The sequence below is a fragment of the Paramormyrops kingsleyae genome, chromosome 20 (assembly GCF_048594095.1).
Source record: "Paramormyrops kingsleyae isolate MSU_618 chromosome 20, PKINGS_0.4, whole genome shotgun sequence".
Classification (NCBI taxonomy): Eukaryota; Metazoa; Chordata; class Actinopteri; order Osteoglossiformes; family Mormyridae; genus Paramormyrops; species Paramormyrops kingsleyae.
Window position 1 is genome coordinate 12,828,086 of NC_132816.1, and position 17,682 is coordinate 12,845,767.

The window sequence follows — 17,682 nt, forward strand, 5'->3', positions numbered from 1 at the left end:
ATCCTCTGCTTCAGATAAGCCAGCGAGGCTGGCCTACATGCCCTCGGTGAGGCCTGACCTCACACAAAACTCATTGTTGTCTTGCAAGAGAGACAACTGCCCTTTGGACCTTTTACCGAGTTTCCTTTAAGGCCAAATCATGGCTGGCTGCAGACGGCCACGTTAACGTACTGGAAAGCCATCTCCAGGAGGAGGGGGGGGGGCAAGTTCCCACTAAACCAGACAAGGACAGCTCTGGGCTGAGCGGAATTATACCGAAGGGAAGACTCTGACTCATTCCTGCGTGCGACTGATAGACCTTAACGTTTAGTGAACGGTACAGACGTGGTTTTTAAAGCTAGTTACAAAACATGGACAAAAAAAAAAGTAAAAGGCATCAATGAATCTTGAGCTTGCGAGTCTGTGTGGGCACCCCCCCCCCTCTATCTTGTGAGGTCATCTGGCAAAAGGATGCCGTATCATGGTGGTAATACCTTATTATTCCCGTCGGAAAGGTTCCCAGGAGAGGACAAAGCCAGCCGTGTCAAAGCGATGACTTCATAAATTCAGCATTTATTCTGGTACTAATATCACCAAGAACTGGGTGTAAGAAGAAATAATTCAGACTGTGGACTGGGGCCCAATTAGCCACAGAGACGCTTTTCAGCTGGAAAACTCAGCTTCGCTACATGTTAGCAACACCTCTGAGCTTTAGTGCAGTTAGATGACAATTCAGTTCTGGGCAACTAGAAGTGCCATGACTGCTGTAAAACAATTCATTTACGCTTCAACCGGCACGTTCACCCTGGCTGGTCAGTTAGCGTGAAACCGATCTGCAGAGGGTACAGATGAAACTGCTGATAGAGGGCCCAGAAAGGGTAGCATAATCATGCCGACCACTCTCCATTCCCAGAGATCCTAAAAAACATACAGCGTTGATTGCCCAGCAATATTTTGCACTGTGTAAACTTTCATTGACCACACACAAATCTGAAAATGGCAACAAAGCTCAGTTGTGGAGTAGTACTACTGCAGAGACCTCACAAAGAAATAAAATGTATCCATTCTTCAGCGTCAAGACCGGCTTTGTGGTTGCTATTGCCACTTCCAGATTTTGCCGTCGTTCTCCCACATTGCAGATATTAAACCTTGGTTGAGCAGCCTGACTGAGCTCCATAAACTGTTTCCAGATAGTAAAGCTACCCAACAAAATGACAGAGGAGGAGGAAGTAAGAGTGCCTCAATGCTTTGTTTTGACGTTTGACAGCCTGTTTGACTTCAGGAAGTTTTGCAGCTTCTCCAGCTGCTTTGTGTGAGGCTTAGTTCCACCACAGGAAGGTTCACTGGGCCCAAACCCCAAAAAGATGAAACATCTTCACAAAAGATTCCTTGGCAACATTACCGGGAACAGGGACCTAATCGCCGAAATGGCAGGTTCCAGGTCTTTTCATTTTGCGGTCCCCCATGGCATTTATATTTATGTATATTGAAAGCATTTCCACATCCAATCAAACAGCTAAATTCATATTGCCAAGTGCCTCAAGTCTTGTGCGTCCAAGACACTCTCTAGCTACTGTATTACATGCTGCTTACCATGCAAAAATGGGCAGAAACACATTCCTGTCCGAGACATTAAATTATGTGGACACAAGCCACTTATTTAATCTCTTGTTCCACCAAAAGGAAACAAAAATGACTTACTCTAGGCGCAAAGGGACTGCAGAAAGCATTTAGCGTGCATTAGACTGCACGGGCTACTCAGCTAGCTTAAAATGTAACCATTAGTTATTTACTTGCTAGAGCTATAATCAGACTCGAGGGTCACTCTCGGTGGTCAAAGGAAAAACAAAGAATCTACTCTGAGAAGCTGTGCCTGCGGAGGAGACATGCTGTTTAAATAATGTATCTTTCAGCACTAACGCCGATATTACAGGTACTCTTCCCCCTCCAACTGTAACTGACAGCAATGCACATTGCTCTCCATAGCGACTCTGCACGCGTCACTTTCAGATGTTCACCGCATGCTTTCCTGTCTTCTCGGTACATAAACAAGGCGGCTTGAGACATTTATATGAAAACATTAAACCGAACGGTCAGGTCGGGACCAAGGTTACACGTAAAACACACTTGCGTCACGTAGGATTTACAGAGGCGGCCGTCTTTAACCCCACCGAGTTACGCAACGGCGACGGCGCACGGCGAGTCAGATTAGGGGATTGATTTATACCCCTTCATACAGTATTTACTCATTTTTAGGCCACGAAGCAAATTGTTCCCAACATTCGCTTAGTTTGTGGATGGACCTATGCCTCACCAGATCCGGTAGCCGGGGGTAACTGGCAGGCCGAGGCCCACGTTGATAGCCGTGCTCCACCGCCAGCTCACGCAGTGGCATTTCGGGGAGGGGGGGGGGGGGGGGGGTCGCACGATAGGTATACTAACGGTTTCCAGCTACCTCATGCCGTGAGGTCAGCGCAGTGTTTTTCAGATATTTTTAATTAGTCAGCATCAGTCACTATTAGACACTTTTCGTTGCATCTGATGTGATGGTTTTACAGTACTGTGTGTCTAATAGGTTAATCTCACTCTGTTTGATAATAATAAAGGCAGAAAAATATGCTGATATGCTGCACAGTCTCGTATATGAGAAAATAAGATAAAACTAGGCATATTAAAAAAGGTACAACAGCACATTGATGCAGGTAGTACATTATAATGAAAACCAAGCTAATTATGAAGAAAACAATCTAATGTCAAGAACACATACAGTCTGAGGTAAAACAGAACAAACAACCGGCTGCACTATAAATCAACTACTCTCTGACAACATCCCTGTGTTTTAAAATTGAGTTTGTGCTCTGAGCGGACCCCACACCACTCAGCAGCACATACCCTAACAAACACCCCAACAGGTCTGATAAATTTCAGTCATTAATTTCCTTGCCCAACCCCCTCCCCCCAGAGAACTATTATTTACAGTGCAAAAAAACATCGAAATCAGCCAGAAGAATGCTACTGTTAATTAATACATTCCGCACTAAAATTCAGAAGATATTAGACTATCTGTAATGCTAATTGGTGCTTCTTTTTAAAAGGAAATGGCAGGGTTCTCTCTGGCCATCTGGGGGAGGTCCGCCGGCTGCAAAGAGCTATCAAAACAAACTGAAGCAGGGCTAACTTCAGGACGGGCTTTCGCTTTACTTGGAGCCGATGGTTAGTGATGCAAATGCAAAACAAAGGGCGAGGAAAGAGTTTACAGCAGAACGTAAGATTACCCATTGACAGACTGATCGGATCTCCACAGGGAACAAGAAAAAAATCCTTCCCTCCCAGGGAAAATTTTCATGACAGTCTGACAGTGGCCAAACCCTCCTGACGTTTTACTGACAGCTAATGCTTAACCGATATTAACAATGCATCAGTCTTGAAACGTATTGAGGAAACGATCCCGTCGATTTTTTATCTTGCATGGGGCTGCTCACTTACCGCTAGCACAATGCTACCCACACTTTGCGTAGCAGGACTGAGGCGAGAATGCAACCAGTGGTAGACTTTGTGGTTCTAGCTAATAGTACTGGCTAAAATGTTGCACTGGGTAGGCTGCCAAGGGAATCCTTCTCAAACTCAAAAAATCTGCAGTCAGAGCTTACTCTGGAAATTTTTTTTTTTAAATACCCGTAACTAGTCTTTACACCCTCTAGTAGCAATCTCTAACATAAATACAAAAGATCCTTAAGGCAATTACATGTCAACATTCTTGAACTGAATGTAAGAAGAAACCCAATATATCAATGACATACAGATTATGGGTGTTATTAACACCAAATAAATATGTCACAGATTTCCTAGAAGCAATTTTAAACATCTCTTACAACATCCCTCCCAATCAACGATCAGCTGATTTAAATGTACCACTCGCAATGCAGATTTGACAAAGAACCAGCCATCTATATACAGGTGGCGGGGGGGGAGGGAATTTGCATAATTATAAGAAAATCACCCTAACCTGCCACTTATCTGCCCCATACAGCTGGGCGTTCCTGCGTCACTAGGAACACCATCAACTTCCCTGTCACTCAAAACTAGCCGAACACGCACCTTCCGAGGACTGAGGAAATCTTAATCCCCCCCCACCACCAGATTTGTTGGGCAACCAGAATATCTGCCACAAACGGTAATAAAACTTCTCTTAGCTGGGATCCTAGATTTCAAGGGACGCCGATTACAGAGTCTGGCAGCTTGCATTGTATAAACGACAGCTGGAACAAGATTAACCACAGGGAGACCCAACAGTAGCTCAATAACTGCGATATCTACAAACAAACCTCGTCTTCCTGATGCCCAGGAAAACCCGACAGTTCTGTTTAAGGAGTCCTTTTTATTTTTATTGAGTCTGAAGTAAATATGCACAACTTAGCGGAGTTAAACACTGCTATCTTGTTAAATCCCTGACAGCATCCCAGCTACGATTATACGACCATTAATTTCCATATAAATGAATACTCTACATTACATAAAGGGGTTTTGTTGAAGGAGTATTAGGTGGTGATTCTGTGCACAAGGATGTTCTTAACTGCACAAGTAAGTGGGTAGACAAGTCATGCTTTTGTTTATCTTAGTAAAGTGCATCTGCTGCGTTTGGTTTTATTCAGATTACTTTGGGTGCGTAAAGTCAGAGTCAAAGTGACAATGTGGCTTTTCTGGAGAGCTCTCGTGCCTAAAAACATTAAATCCCTAGGTACAGTCCAAACACACAAAGCTCATTCTTATTTTTGATCTTCTTAAACATCCAGGTTAAACCAGGTTAAAACCTTAAACCTTTCATTTTTCCACTCTAGGAGAAACCCTTTCTTCCAGGCTGAGCCGAGCCAAGTGTTTGTCTTTAGATATCCAATCAAATCAGGGTACAGGTTTACACAACTTAGGCACAGAGTAGTACTTAAGCAACATTTTCCACAAAAAAAGATGAGCTTTCCCTATTTACCCACAGCAACCAGTAACTATTGGGAAAACTAAAAATTACCATCCACTGAGTCCACAATAAAAAAAAAGTAGTTCGGGCATTAAAGCATACACATTTTTACTATTGTACAATAGTAAAAAATAATTAATAAAAACACACGCAATCATTTTTGAAGGAATTCTTCGGGAAATGCTGGAAAGGTGCCCATTCCTTTGAAGTCCTGCAGAACACTAAACGACAGAGCTACCTCTAGCAAACACCACAGACATTACCTTTCTAGTCTAATTAATGTTTACAAAAAGACCAGGGCAATGAGGAGGGGAAGAAAAACATCTTCATAACAGGCTTGTCAGAAACAAACAAAATTATCACAGCACAAAAGTCGTCTATTTTTTTTTAAGCCTGTAACAAGGCTTTAATCCTCCGTAATGATTTACAAAGTGACAAGTCAAACAGATTTACTGTGACAGATTGAAAAGGGCCCAACACAAATATAATTACCCCTCACGTGATCCAGCCCCCGCCCCCCCCAACCACCCACTCACCCACCAGCCACCCCCTCCCTTACATGAGAAGACACACAATAGGACAAGTTATACAGATGCAAGCAATAAGCTTTTTTCCCCCCCAAGTTTCCTCGTCGCGTGCAGCTCTATGCCAGGCAGACGGCATGAAAACACACGGCTGAAAGGGCCGCGATCCAGCCGACCGCTGGACAGTGGGGAGGATTAATCCACCAAACGAGTCGGCCGTAGGGGCGGTTTCCAGGGAATGGCACAGACCACAGATTGGTGGTGGGGGGGGGGGGGGCTAGCTTACAAATAAGGGGGTATGACAGCTAACCGAGAAAAGCTGCCTTTTTCAAATCCAAGTAACTCTGGTAAAGGAGTCCAGTCCAAGTGGGTTTGTTTATTGGCCAAACACAAGAACGGAACGGAGAGTCGCTCAGGGACTCTCGCAGCTGAAGGAGAGCCTCTGTGAAAGCGAGGCCTCACACAACAGAGACCTGTGGGAGTTTTCAAGCTGTGGGCCACCATGCCCAACCCCCACCCCCCGATACAACAGGTCATTCCCGATCTGGTTACCCACATTCCTCCCTTTCAAGGAACAGGCAGTCATTCTAGAGGAAAGGGGAGCACAGAACAGATTCCTCGCAATGACTCTGCATGCCTAGTTGGCGGTGTGGGGGTGGGGGGGCTCGTTGCAATTCCATCGCATTTTTATGACATCAGTTAGACATCTTCGGCATATATTCTTTCTAAAGGACAAATAGAAAAAATAAATAATGCAACCTTTTTTTCCGCCTGTGGTCTCGGTTTGGCTAACAGGACGTGGCCTGTGGCTTGCACGGGCCGTGGGGGGGGATGCTCTGGGGGCCCCGTCGTGTGCCGGGCGCCCCACCCCTGGCCAGCTGACTCCCACATGCCCGTTTTATAACAGATGGTCAAAAAATAGCAGACACCATCAGTGCTTTATATACAGAGAAGCTCCCATGGGGCTGGAGTGGGTGGGGGGGGCTGAGGTGGGGTGGAGTGTCATCGTAGAGAAACTATCTGTGTGGCAGCAACTGGCTTCGATGCCCAGAGGGTGGCAGCTAATGGGTGGCACTCTATGGGCAGCCCCTAGGAGGATGATGCTTTTCTGCTGACTCTCCAATTGCATGTTTTCATTGGTCTGAACCATAGATACAAGATAAATTTAAACAGTAGTTACTTCAGAATGGTGCATTTCATCATGGAGCAATTAATACAGCTCTCGGTAATAATGAAAAATACCCAGCAGAACAAAGCAGCATGAATAACAAATTTGTCACCTTAAAAACAAACAAAATGAGTAGCCGGTCGCGTCAGATGCACTGACAATCCACACAGGGTAAAACAAATATTTCTTAAAAATCAGCGACACTTTGATAACGATTCCTGGCAGCCATTATTACAGAGGGAGACCTTTTTCCTCCAGACTATCAAGTTAGACTTCATCACTGATGTAATTAACGAGCACTGTGATGACGACTTTCAGACACGATGTCTCGTTCCTCTCAGAAGGGTCCCGCCCATTACCACCAAAATAAAATGTAAACGCTGAGCGTGGACGTCCGAGAAAGCTTCCGCTAAGAAATCCGTTACGATTTTCACGAAAGCTACAACAACAAATGAAACCGATAAGTAAATTGTAACATAAAGGCTGCCACTAATGCAGGAGACTCAGCGGCCCCAGTCAGCCAGCTAAATCAAGGAAATGGCACAAGCCCCTGTCAAAATAACAGAAGACACTGTTTTCTAGCTCGTATTGCGCTTTTGGGAAAATAAGCCGTATTCCTGACCTGGTGGCTTGCGGCATGAAATGAAATAAAATGAAACGCTAAAACACAAAGGAAACGGCACCAAGGCCACAGCCAAAGACTAGGGAGAGCTCTGTGGACAAGAGACAGGGGAGGGGGGGGGGGGAGCGGATGGACGATGTTTACACAGCGAGTGCAGGCCGGGGAAACTGGCCCTACCTGGCAGGCAAGGGCTGTTCCAGTCAATCCCTGCACACACGCTTTCGACGTCAAGGCGAGGACGCCACGCAGACTGGCCACAGTGCAACACAACACCCGACTCCACCCAAACAAAACTCGAGCGAGTATGAGCACTGATAAACAGTATTTTTATATTATATATGTTTTTTTTCCACCTGCCTCATGAAGATATCTTCCACAAGGGTCATTTTTCATGATTTACCGCCCTTTTCAGGAAGGACTTTATCCTTACAGATGTCCTCACGAGGTTAGGAAAATGCACACCGACAGACGCCCACACACAAGGTTTACTCTTCCTGATTTATTACTCTGCGTGACAGTCAGCATTAATTGCCCAGAGCTGTCAGCTCACAGGATCACAGAGCAAAAAGTGCACAAAAGTAGAAAATGAACTGGTTCATGTTTCTATGCAAAGCATATTCAATTGTGGTTTGATAATTTTGGTAAACTGCAGTGCACTGACTGCTTATGTCCACTGAAACTCCACCTCACATAAACCAGTCTTTCATTTGCATATCCTACCTTTGCCTGAGAAGGGATTTGCAGTTGCTCAGGTAACAAATGGCACAAAGTCCTTTCACTTCTCCTTCTAGGTGTGTGTGTATGTTGGGGGTGGGGGGGGGAGGGGGGGGTAGGGTACGGTTAAACATATTCCCTGTATATTAGTAAATCCCAGTTAATTTGCCATGTCAAAGAACAATGAAATATGAATCCCTCTAGGCAACACACAATGTAATTCGAACACATTCAGAGGATCTCCTTCATCACTCTCCCGAGGTGAGGAAATCTCCTTGATTAAATCCGGCGAGCGCAACGGAGGTCATCCGTCGCCCTGCGATGGAAATTCTACAGGAATGTTGGTGTGCTCCAACATCATAACATTTCATTTCCCAACCCCAACAGCAAAGTGGTAAATCAAAGGCATTTTACAGTATGCATTTAATTCTGCAAGGCCTTTCAGTCGCAATATAGTGGAAGCCAAGGTCATGTCGTATTGGAACAAAAGATCCTCAACACCCAAAGTCACCTAAAACGTCTTTTCAGAAGAATAACAGAAACAAGCTGCAATGCTGGTATTTCCATTGATATCAAAGAAATGCAGTGTAAACGTATCTTCCCGTTTAATTTATGGACAATTGGTCATTTTTAGTTCATGCACACTTTCCTGACAGCCTATGGTATATAAAGTCTATAAGCTGGTGTCACAGGACTTGTAAAAAGTGGGATTTTCCTAGCAGACATGGCACATGCCCGGCTGCACCTGTCGCGGGGCCCCAGCAGGAAGAAAGGGGGCGTGTCCCATGGGGCGAGATACCGGGGCAGCACTTTAGCTCCACCCCCTCTCGACACAACATGTTTTCACAGTGGAATTCAGTCCTTTCCGTGTGGTACGTGTTAACGCATGAACTGTAATCAATTCCTACTTTAGCACTGGGTCACACTGGAATGAGCAAAGCTCAAAGGTGACGTTCATGCATTTACCGGGGGGATGGGGTGGGGGGGGTGGAATCAACACAAAACCAGCTCTTTAAAGAAAACTGTGCTGCATTAATGTTACACATCTGCCTGCAGACTGAGTTTAAGAGGACCATAAAACCGGCAACCTTCTGGTTCTTGAACTTCCTGACGTGACCCTAACACTTCACTGAAGGAAAAGTTCCGATATTTTCCTGTTTCCGATTGAAATGAATGCAACATTAGTCAGAACAAACAAGACAAAGCAAAAATAAATAAATTCTCTGGGAAAAACTTTAACAATGACAGTGGAGACAACCCCCCCCCCCCCCCCGCAAAGACGAAACCTATTTCAAAAAGGAGGTGCCCTTGAGTCAGATGAGTGCTGGGGAAGAAATTAAAAAAAGAAATACTGCCAGGAAAAAAAAAGTGTAGAAAAAGACGACAAAAAGGTGAACATGGAAATTCCAAAAGCAGGCAAGTGAGACATCATCCATACTAAGGAAGCATTTGGATTTACTGCAGGACACAGAAACAACGACCTGGTCCCGAACAACTACAACCCATTCGACATACAAGCCGTCAATCAAAGGGGTACCGACAAATCAGGTTTGGGAATGCTACCGATTCAAATCCACATATTCTTTATTCACCCAGCATTCTGCAAGTTAATCACACTCCTTTTCAGAAAATGATCGAAAATTCCGCACTTTAATTTCAATGATTTTAACGATTACGACTCCGCTCTCCTGACCTACTTACTGCAAAACAACAGTTTAATATAGTGCGTAGTTTAATGTAGTGTGATATTCATGCTCACTTGAACATATTTTTCCCAGCCATGAGACTAACTCTTTTTTTTTTTTATTTTAAAATATATATATTTAGCTGTCCTTTTACTGAACCATACATATAGGAGCCTTTTGCTCTCAAAAAAAAAGAAAAAAAAAAGTCTCTGATCACATGAAAAATTTCACTCGGCACTGCCCTTTGTGTATCGAAGTTTGAGATCTATCCATCCTCCAAATGAAGCCCAACAGCCCATCCACAAAGGTCATTCTGTGGTCTCACACCAAAAGTTTGTCTAACGGATCGGGGGGGGACTGTATAGCGGCAGTCGGTTTGTCATGGACTTAAGATTTAAGCGTTTTATTATGGTGTAGCACCATTCCCAGTCTATTAGAGAGGGATAGATTAGATTAAGTGAGATTTAGCTAAGAGGTCCCACAAGGAAAAAAAACAGAACACCACACTAGATACTCCACAATGAGGTCAAAAGTAATGATGAAGAAAATATATATTGACTGAATCCAATGGTACACGTGTCTGAGGCTGTTTGCACTGAACCCACTAGTAAGAACTAAGAGGCTGTCAACATGACCCAAATGAATCAGTTCCGGTGTCTTTTCAGTAGGAACATGTGGTGGTCGACCTCACCATGCTCCAATCAGAAGTCACACCTCCTTCAGCATTCGCACCAGAAAAGGGCTACGAGATCCAGCATTAATCTGTCCTCTGCTACCTGTTAGCAGCACTGAATACCCAATACAGTGCAAACAGAATGACTCACACCCAAGTCTAATCATGGTACTTTAAGCGTAATATTTTTTTTTAAAATGAGCATATTGTATAACACCACTCAGCACTGTGCAATAACAAAAAAAAGCAAGTTAAACCACGGCTCAATTCAACAGAAATTTTTCCCCAGCTTTCTGCCATCTCAGACAAAGCTTAGCATATAGTTAAAAACAGGCAAAGTTCAAACGCATTCCACTTTATGACGTCATGAATGCTAGTACCTTGGGAATTCTGACCAATACTGTTGGAGCCTCGGTAACGAGTTCCTTCATCATGGTAAGCCCCAGACACACACACACACATACACACACAGACACACACAGACACACACAGACACATACATACACAATGTAGCCATTTCCTGCACCCAACTCCCATAAATTCCCCCCTCCCTGATCTTACCTCAACACCCCAAGCAATTTAATCCCACAATAGAAACTCCAAATACAATGACAGCCACACAGATTCACATGAGGAAGAAAGGGATGATATTACAATACATTTTCCCATACTTCACACTGAAAAACACACCAACATGGAGAATGGTTGGCTCTAATGCTGTTTATTTATAATCTGTGCTGCTATTTGGGCAATGAATCCGCATTCAATCCAAATTCGCTGTCCTCCTGCATTTCTGATTCTCATTCTGCATAGAGAGACATAATGGGAGAGAGATCGTGGTGAACCGTTATTCATAAATAACGCTCATCTCTCGCCATGTATTGAAACTTTTTTTTTTCTTTCAAAGACACCCCTTAAAGTCTTAGAAGAATCAGTTTTCATATCATAAGCCACAAATTTCTGCACTGCCTACTTACTATGTTCAACTTTCTGAATATCCCAAGACTACTATCTTAACACAACCATGTCACACTTACCAGCCGGATTAACAAATCAGTCAACTTATTAGCTATATGAGTACAACCTAAAATCTGAAATTTTACTACTAAATGCCCATTTTATACAGAGATAAGAGGGGTCTCACACATTCTAAAACACAGACACAAAAGCACCATTTTCCAAAATCTATGCTGTCACGCAATTAGAGACTTCCTGCTCATGCAAGCCCAACAATGAAAATGAAAGGTTTACGAGACGTTAAGAGAATGGCCTAAATCTAACCTCCTGCATGCTAACATTCAAATCAAAACATGGAGAGATGAAATGTGTGTACACTACCAAAGTTTCTCAGGTTAACACAGCACTCGATAAAATCCCAGTGTGAAGTGAACCACAGAGACACCCCTCATTAAATTCTAAGCAAAATTCCGTGGGACCGTTAAGCATCTGACTTCAGCTTTATCTGAAAGTGAAAATTATAAATGTAGCTGTAGATTAGTACTACTCAGCAAAAAAAAAAACTTTTACAGGTAGATTTTAGTTATAGTACTAGAAAGTGCGTAAAATAGTTTGGGCTGGAACTTACTCTGCAATTTCATACCTCTCATGTGGCTGCTTTTGTAGATCTACGCTAAAAACTACAGACCACAGTGATAAACGATCAGGGAGGGAAAAAAAAAGCTAACCCCCCCCCCTCGGATTTTTCCAGATGCATTGTCTGAATCCTCAAAAGTTATGCCTAATTTCGAGCGCTGTGGTCTTGTGGGACCTGCAGATGGCGTTTGGTAAAGCCAAATGAGTGAAGGGTGTCCGCAAGCCTGTCGGGGTAAAACAAGAGCTTAATACCAGTCTAGGCATTTATAAATACTCCTTTGCTTGTTGGCTGTTCCCTTCAGCTTGTGGAAAAGCCAGTTAATAAATGGTCTGCTTCAGCACTGGGCCACACGTGCTGGTTTGCAGATCTCAGTTTCAATGTGCCTTTTGTTTGACTGGTGGTGTTTCAACATCCTCAACTTGAATAGAAGAAGGTCAGCACAGTGCTTCTGCCCTCGGTAATTCAGAAGCTCAAACTGGGGCCCCACTATCGGGGTGGGGGGAGAAAACTTAACTTGGCCCCCCCAGAGACATTCACCATTTCTAAACCAAGGTCCGGCAACCTTATTGTCACCCGAACGACAAACAAACACATCGTTTAATGTAGCACTAAGAACGTGTAGCGACTACAATCACAACATGTAAACAGAGCCTTCCTTGATAATACCTGCATTTGTTTTTAATTACTGCTCAGGACGTAAACGCTGAGAGTTTTTCATGCGCAGGAATTTCCTCCAAAAGAAAAAAAAAATGTATGACAACCCCAGAGTTTATCATAACCCTCTGTTCCCCCTGCTAAACACACAATTCAATGCTTAAAATTTTCTCTTTTTTTACCAGAAGACATCATCTACCACGAGACATTTCACCATGTTAAGCAGGCTACAAGCATGCTTGATCAGGAATAGAAATGTAAAAGAATAGATAAACATTAATATACATTATTCTGCCCCAGGATATTCCCTTCCATTTGAGATCAGAGTGGGGGGGAAAAAAATCTTGCACAGCTATTAATTTGACCCCCCAACTGAAAATAAGCTCCAAGCCCACCGGTTTACGTTCGAGTAACAAGGAAAAGACGACTTGAACCCGGACACTTATTGTCATGCAGCTGCTGTTACAATGAATTAGCTTCATTTACATCTTGGAAATGAGGAGATGGCCCACAGGATTACTCTGAATTCACTGAACACAAACTGCTCCATTTGCTCTTCAATACTGGGACAAAATAGCTTCAATCCACTAAAAACACCTCTCCGTGACAGCCCCCCCCCCCTCCTGCAATAAAGCAATTTCAAGTAAACGTGAGCATTGATGTTATGTTAATGGAAAGGCTGATCTGTGCTTAATATTTCAAACACTAACGTTAAGAGGAAAGAATGCAAAAGGGAGGCATGCAAGTTCCATGTGGAACACGAGCACCTTAAGCATGCCTTTTAAAAAGAAATAGACACCGTTTATTACAGTTTCTCTCTATTAAAACTAGTTGTTGTTATATGATTATTTCAGTAGTGCTCCTTCTGTAGACCTTACTGCTGCCAAGCAGTCCTTCTGTGAGTATTCGCTCTTTTTCCCCCTCACTCACTCCCTCTCTCTCTCTCTCTGACAATAGTTAGAAAGCAGAGCAGGGTGATCTGTCTGGCTTATTTTTTTCCAGTTGGCTGTTCTTTTGCTTCCTGGACAGATGTACTGCAATGAAAGGGAACCTACTCCTCCGGCTTGCCCTGAACGAGAGGCCCTTCAGTCCCAAATGACGGCATATCCAGACAGCAGGAATTTACAGTAATAATTTATATTTAAAAATGAAGACAGACATATAAAATATCCCACATCGAGCTGCATTTCAGCCCGTACAAAAAATAAAAATAAAAACTTTGCACACATTCTAGGAATGATCTGGCCCAAAATTTCACCCGGTTTATTTGTTAAAATTCAGCAACACTGTTACGACAGCATGCATGAAAAGCACAACACCGCGGAACATCGGTTTTGCAGTCAGAAACGGTGCACGGAGCCCAGCATCGGATCAAGCGTGTTTTAACTAGTTATTTAGTGACGCCTTATTTTGTCAAGCGAAAAACGAGCAGCCGAAATCGTTTGCGAACTGGAGTAAAATGCCTCAGATTTACAAACGCGGCGAGAATTCACAAAATAATAATTATAATAATAAAAGTGACCCGGACCCACCTCCAGGGCGCCCGGCTCCGGCTGATTGATCGCGTCTTGATTTATTACGCTTACAGGCATAACCTACATAATACGGAGTAGCGCCTCGGACCGTCGAAACGCGGCCAGCGCCGGGAACAACCTGCCCGGATCCCGATCCGGATCGAGGTGCTTCCCCCTTAAAAATAACAGCAATGACCATAATAAAGGCTCCCCGACGCGGCGAGCTCCCGGCTGCTGCTTTAAGTGCTCCGCCACTCCATTGTTGAACAGGATCCTCATCCAAGTAGACACAAAACCTTCCCAGGCACAAGGCGAAATAGGTGTGAAACCAGATACGGAAACAAACGCGGCACTTACTTACGTATCCTATCCGAGCGGAGAGCAAAAGGGGGAAAATCCCGTGTGTTTTCGGATCTTGTTTTTTTAAATATCTTCTTTTTCCCCCCCTTCTCGTAACAAACACCGAGAATGGACTCAACGTCAGTGGGTGAGTAACTGAATCAACTAGCAGAGAGCACAGCAAGTTGGAGTGTCAGATTACATCGGCTATTCTATTACCGAAGGGCCATGCACGGCGGCTGCCGCCAAAACGCGGCCCGGAGTGTCCGGGAGCGGCCCCTCGGAATGCGGGGCCACGGCCGGGGGAAGCCGCGCTCCGCCTTCGTAAGCTGCAGTTCTGGGCTGGCGCCGTTCGGGCAGCACCGGTTCTGGCATGTTAACGAATGACCGCAACTACAGAACCGTTCGTTCTTGTCCGTTTATTATTATTATTATTATTATTATTATTATTGTTGTTGTTGTATTGTTGTTTTTTATTTGTACTGACCCACGATTTTGTTTGTTATTCTGTATTTTTCTGCTCCAGAATGTCAGTGACAATCAAAATATCAACAGCGTAGTTTTTTTTTTCTTAACAACGACAACTCCGTTATTGCCAGTATAGCTTTAATTACAGCATAGCTTTCTACGGCAAAAAGATTTTGATTGGCTGGCAATTTATTTCAGCGTGTGTCCTGTTTAAGACGACGTTAATACTAATTATAATTATGACTGAACTGGTATTATAAGTGTAATCAGTTATAATACAGAATGTGAAGTCTACTACTACTACAAGTACTACTACAACTACTATAATAATAATAATAATATAATAATAATAGTACTGCTAATAACAAGAACAATAATATTAGTAATTTTAAAAATAATAAAAGAAGAATTTGGATGCTGCTTATTTTCAGTCCAAGCACCTTCAACTGAATGAGGACGCCTTAAGTTTGCCCCAGATCCAGCGCAAGGCTGTCCCGCTCTCCGCAGTTTCGGGCTCGCCGGTCTCCGATGGAAAGCTCTGAATAACAAAGACATGTCTGAGAGCAGCAGCGGCGGCGGCGGCAGCGGCAGCAGCGGGTTCGGCTCAGCGCTGACGTCAGGGAACAATGACCGTGCCAGCAGCGCCGCGACACGAGCCCCCGGTGCGGCCGGACTCGGCCAACGGCAGTCGCTGCTGCAAGGCAAGTTCTACAGCTTTGATTATATGGCTAAAACTATGCTTTTTAAAATCGTTATACGTATGCCATATGGGAATACTCGTGTGTATTATATAAATTTTAGTTTTTAAACTATTGAAAATTATTACTTATGTATATTTCATAGTTACGTAAATTATAATTTTATTGTATGTAGCATGTAAATATTGTTTACTTTGTCTAAGTATGTCTTTTATATTTGCCGTCTTTCTGGTTCATTTACCTTGGGGGAAAAAAATTAGAATTTTATATTTAAATAATTTTATATCGTTTTAGTCATATTTCTACCACTTGGAATGTAGAAATTTTGTTTGATATTTGACATGTTTACATTGTTTAATTTGATATCGTAGCACATACAATTATAGTCCAAGCAAACAGACAGATCAGTAGCACTGGAGAAATTAACAACGCTCAATAATGTGCAAAAACAAACTCATTTCGAAGCAGCAGAATGTTGAACTATTCACTCGTGTCTTCCATATGTGCATCTACAAATCATTACAATTACATTACATTTAAAAACATTTACTCCAATAGAAACTCCATCCATCAGTCTTCTGGGAACCTGTCCCATGCAGTACAGGACGGCTGGGGCATCCCCTGGATGGAGTGCATATTACTGCCGTTTTCTAATATTTACTTCTGTTATTTACTTGGGACGATCACACACAATGGAACGATCACGTTGCAACTTCTTCCATCTGTCTGTAAGCCTGATGGCAAAAACCTGCATTATCGGTTCAGAGCTGAACTTAAAGGCAGCCTTAATTTTTGTGTGTTTAAACTTTATTATGAAAAGCTGTACAACCTTTAGCGTGAAACGTCCATGCACCCATGTTCCTCGGTTCCATATCCATTTATCAGGTTTTAGTGTCACGGAGATCAGCATCCTGTGCCATTAAGCACAGGGTTTAGAACAGGGGGGGCCCCGGATAGGACTCGGGGCCCAGCACGAGGCCCCCAACACAAACATACAGGCTACCTCGCGGTCATGCAACACAAGCAGCTTTAGTATATATCACCTGCATTGCATGTGGGAGGAAATAATCTCATCGGGACCAAACCCACATGTACACCGCAGGAGAGAAACCACACATGCAGACATCCAGTCAGATTTGAACCCGCAATACTGGAGGTGTGAAACAGCAGCGCTTAATGGTAACTGTCTGTCGCACTGTACATTATTTCAAAAGCAATGTAAATTCTATAAAAAGCTTCCATTGTTAATATATTTTTGACTCTGCTTTATTTGAGAAGCATTAGTGTCATCCGTCTTGGTGTTAATTCAGATGAAAGTTAATCCTGGCTCTTACACTTTGATACATTAATATACATTCTACTGAGAGCCTTGCTGAGGTTCTTTTTAACTTTTACGAACCTCTCACCCGGTTCGCAAAATGGTCAGCTGGCTATGAGCAGCTGAGGTTAATCTGTGACAGGATAAGGCTCCAGAGAGTGACGAACTACAGGTGGCGCTGTGGTTAAGAAGTATGATTTACGAAAGGTCGAGGAGCCTAAATCCAGGGAGAGGAACTTTGTGAGAAGTAAATCCGGAAACACTTCATCAGTAAACAAACGCTTTTGCCTTTGTTCCAAACTGCTGGTTGATTATTTCGACGGCGCTGTGAGATCATCCCTGTTTTGTCACACAAATCAATTGTGTTTAGTAAATTTCACGAAAACATATTTCAGTATTATGCCTTTCGGAAACAAATGCTCCGCATGACAATAAAACACTGACACTCACAATACTTTTACTATTATCAGATTATGTAAAGAGCTGAGTCTAATGGAAACAAGTAGTGCAATATTAAATGCAAAATAACACAGTTAAGGGAGTGACAGCCTTTGTTGTATTGACTTGAAACTGTTATACAAAACATCACCCAAATTAATATATAATCAAAACATTATGTATTAATTATCATATTATTTTTTAAAAATGTACATATTACATTGATGTCATCGAATAAGGCAGTATTTATGTAATCTTACTTTTAGTACTTATTACCGAGATATTATCATGCAGAGATTCCTTTAGATGTTGTAATAAAGAC

At 43.1% G+C, this 17,682-nt stretch overlaps 1 protein-coding gene across 6 annotated transcripts in view; it reads right to left on the reverse strand.

The window, feature by feature from the left end:
• zmiz1a (zinc finger, MIZ-type containing 1a) overlaps positions 1-14,589 on the reverse strand; it is a 112,891-nt gene extending 98,302 nt beyond the window's left edge. For 3 of the 6 annotated variants that reach the window (XM_072703800.1, XM_072703793.1, XM_072703796.1), the window contains exon 1: positions 14,457-14,579. The gene's annotated coding sequence lies outside the window, so the exon portion shown is untranslated. Of the gene's footprint in view, positions 1-14,117; positions 14,235-14,456 lie in introns of those variants that run through there. The other 3 variants (XM_072703794.1, XM_072703797.1, XM_072703795.1) reach the window with 3 other exon arrangements.
• Positions 14,590-17,682: the final 3,093 nt, after the last annotated feature.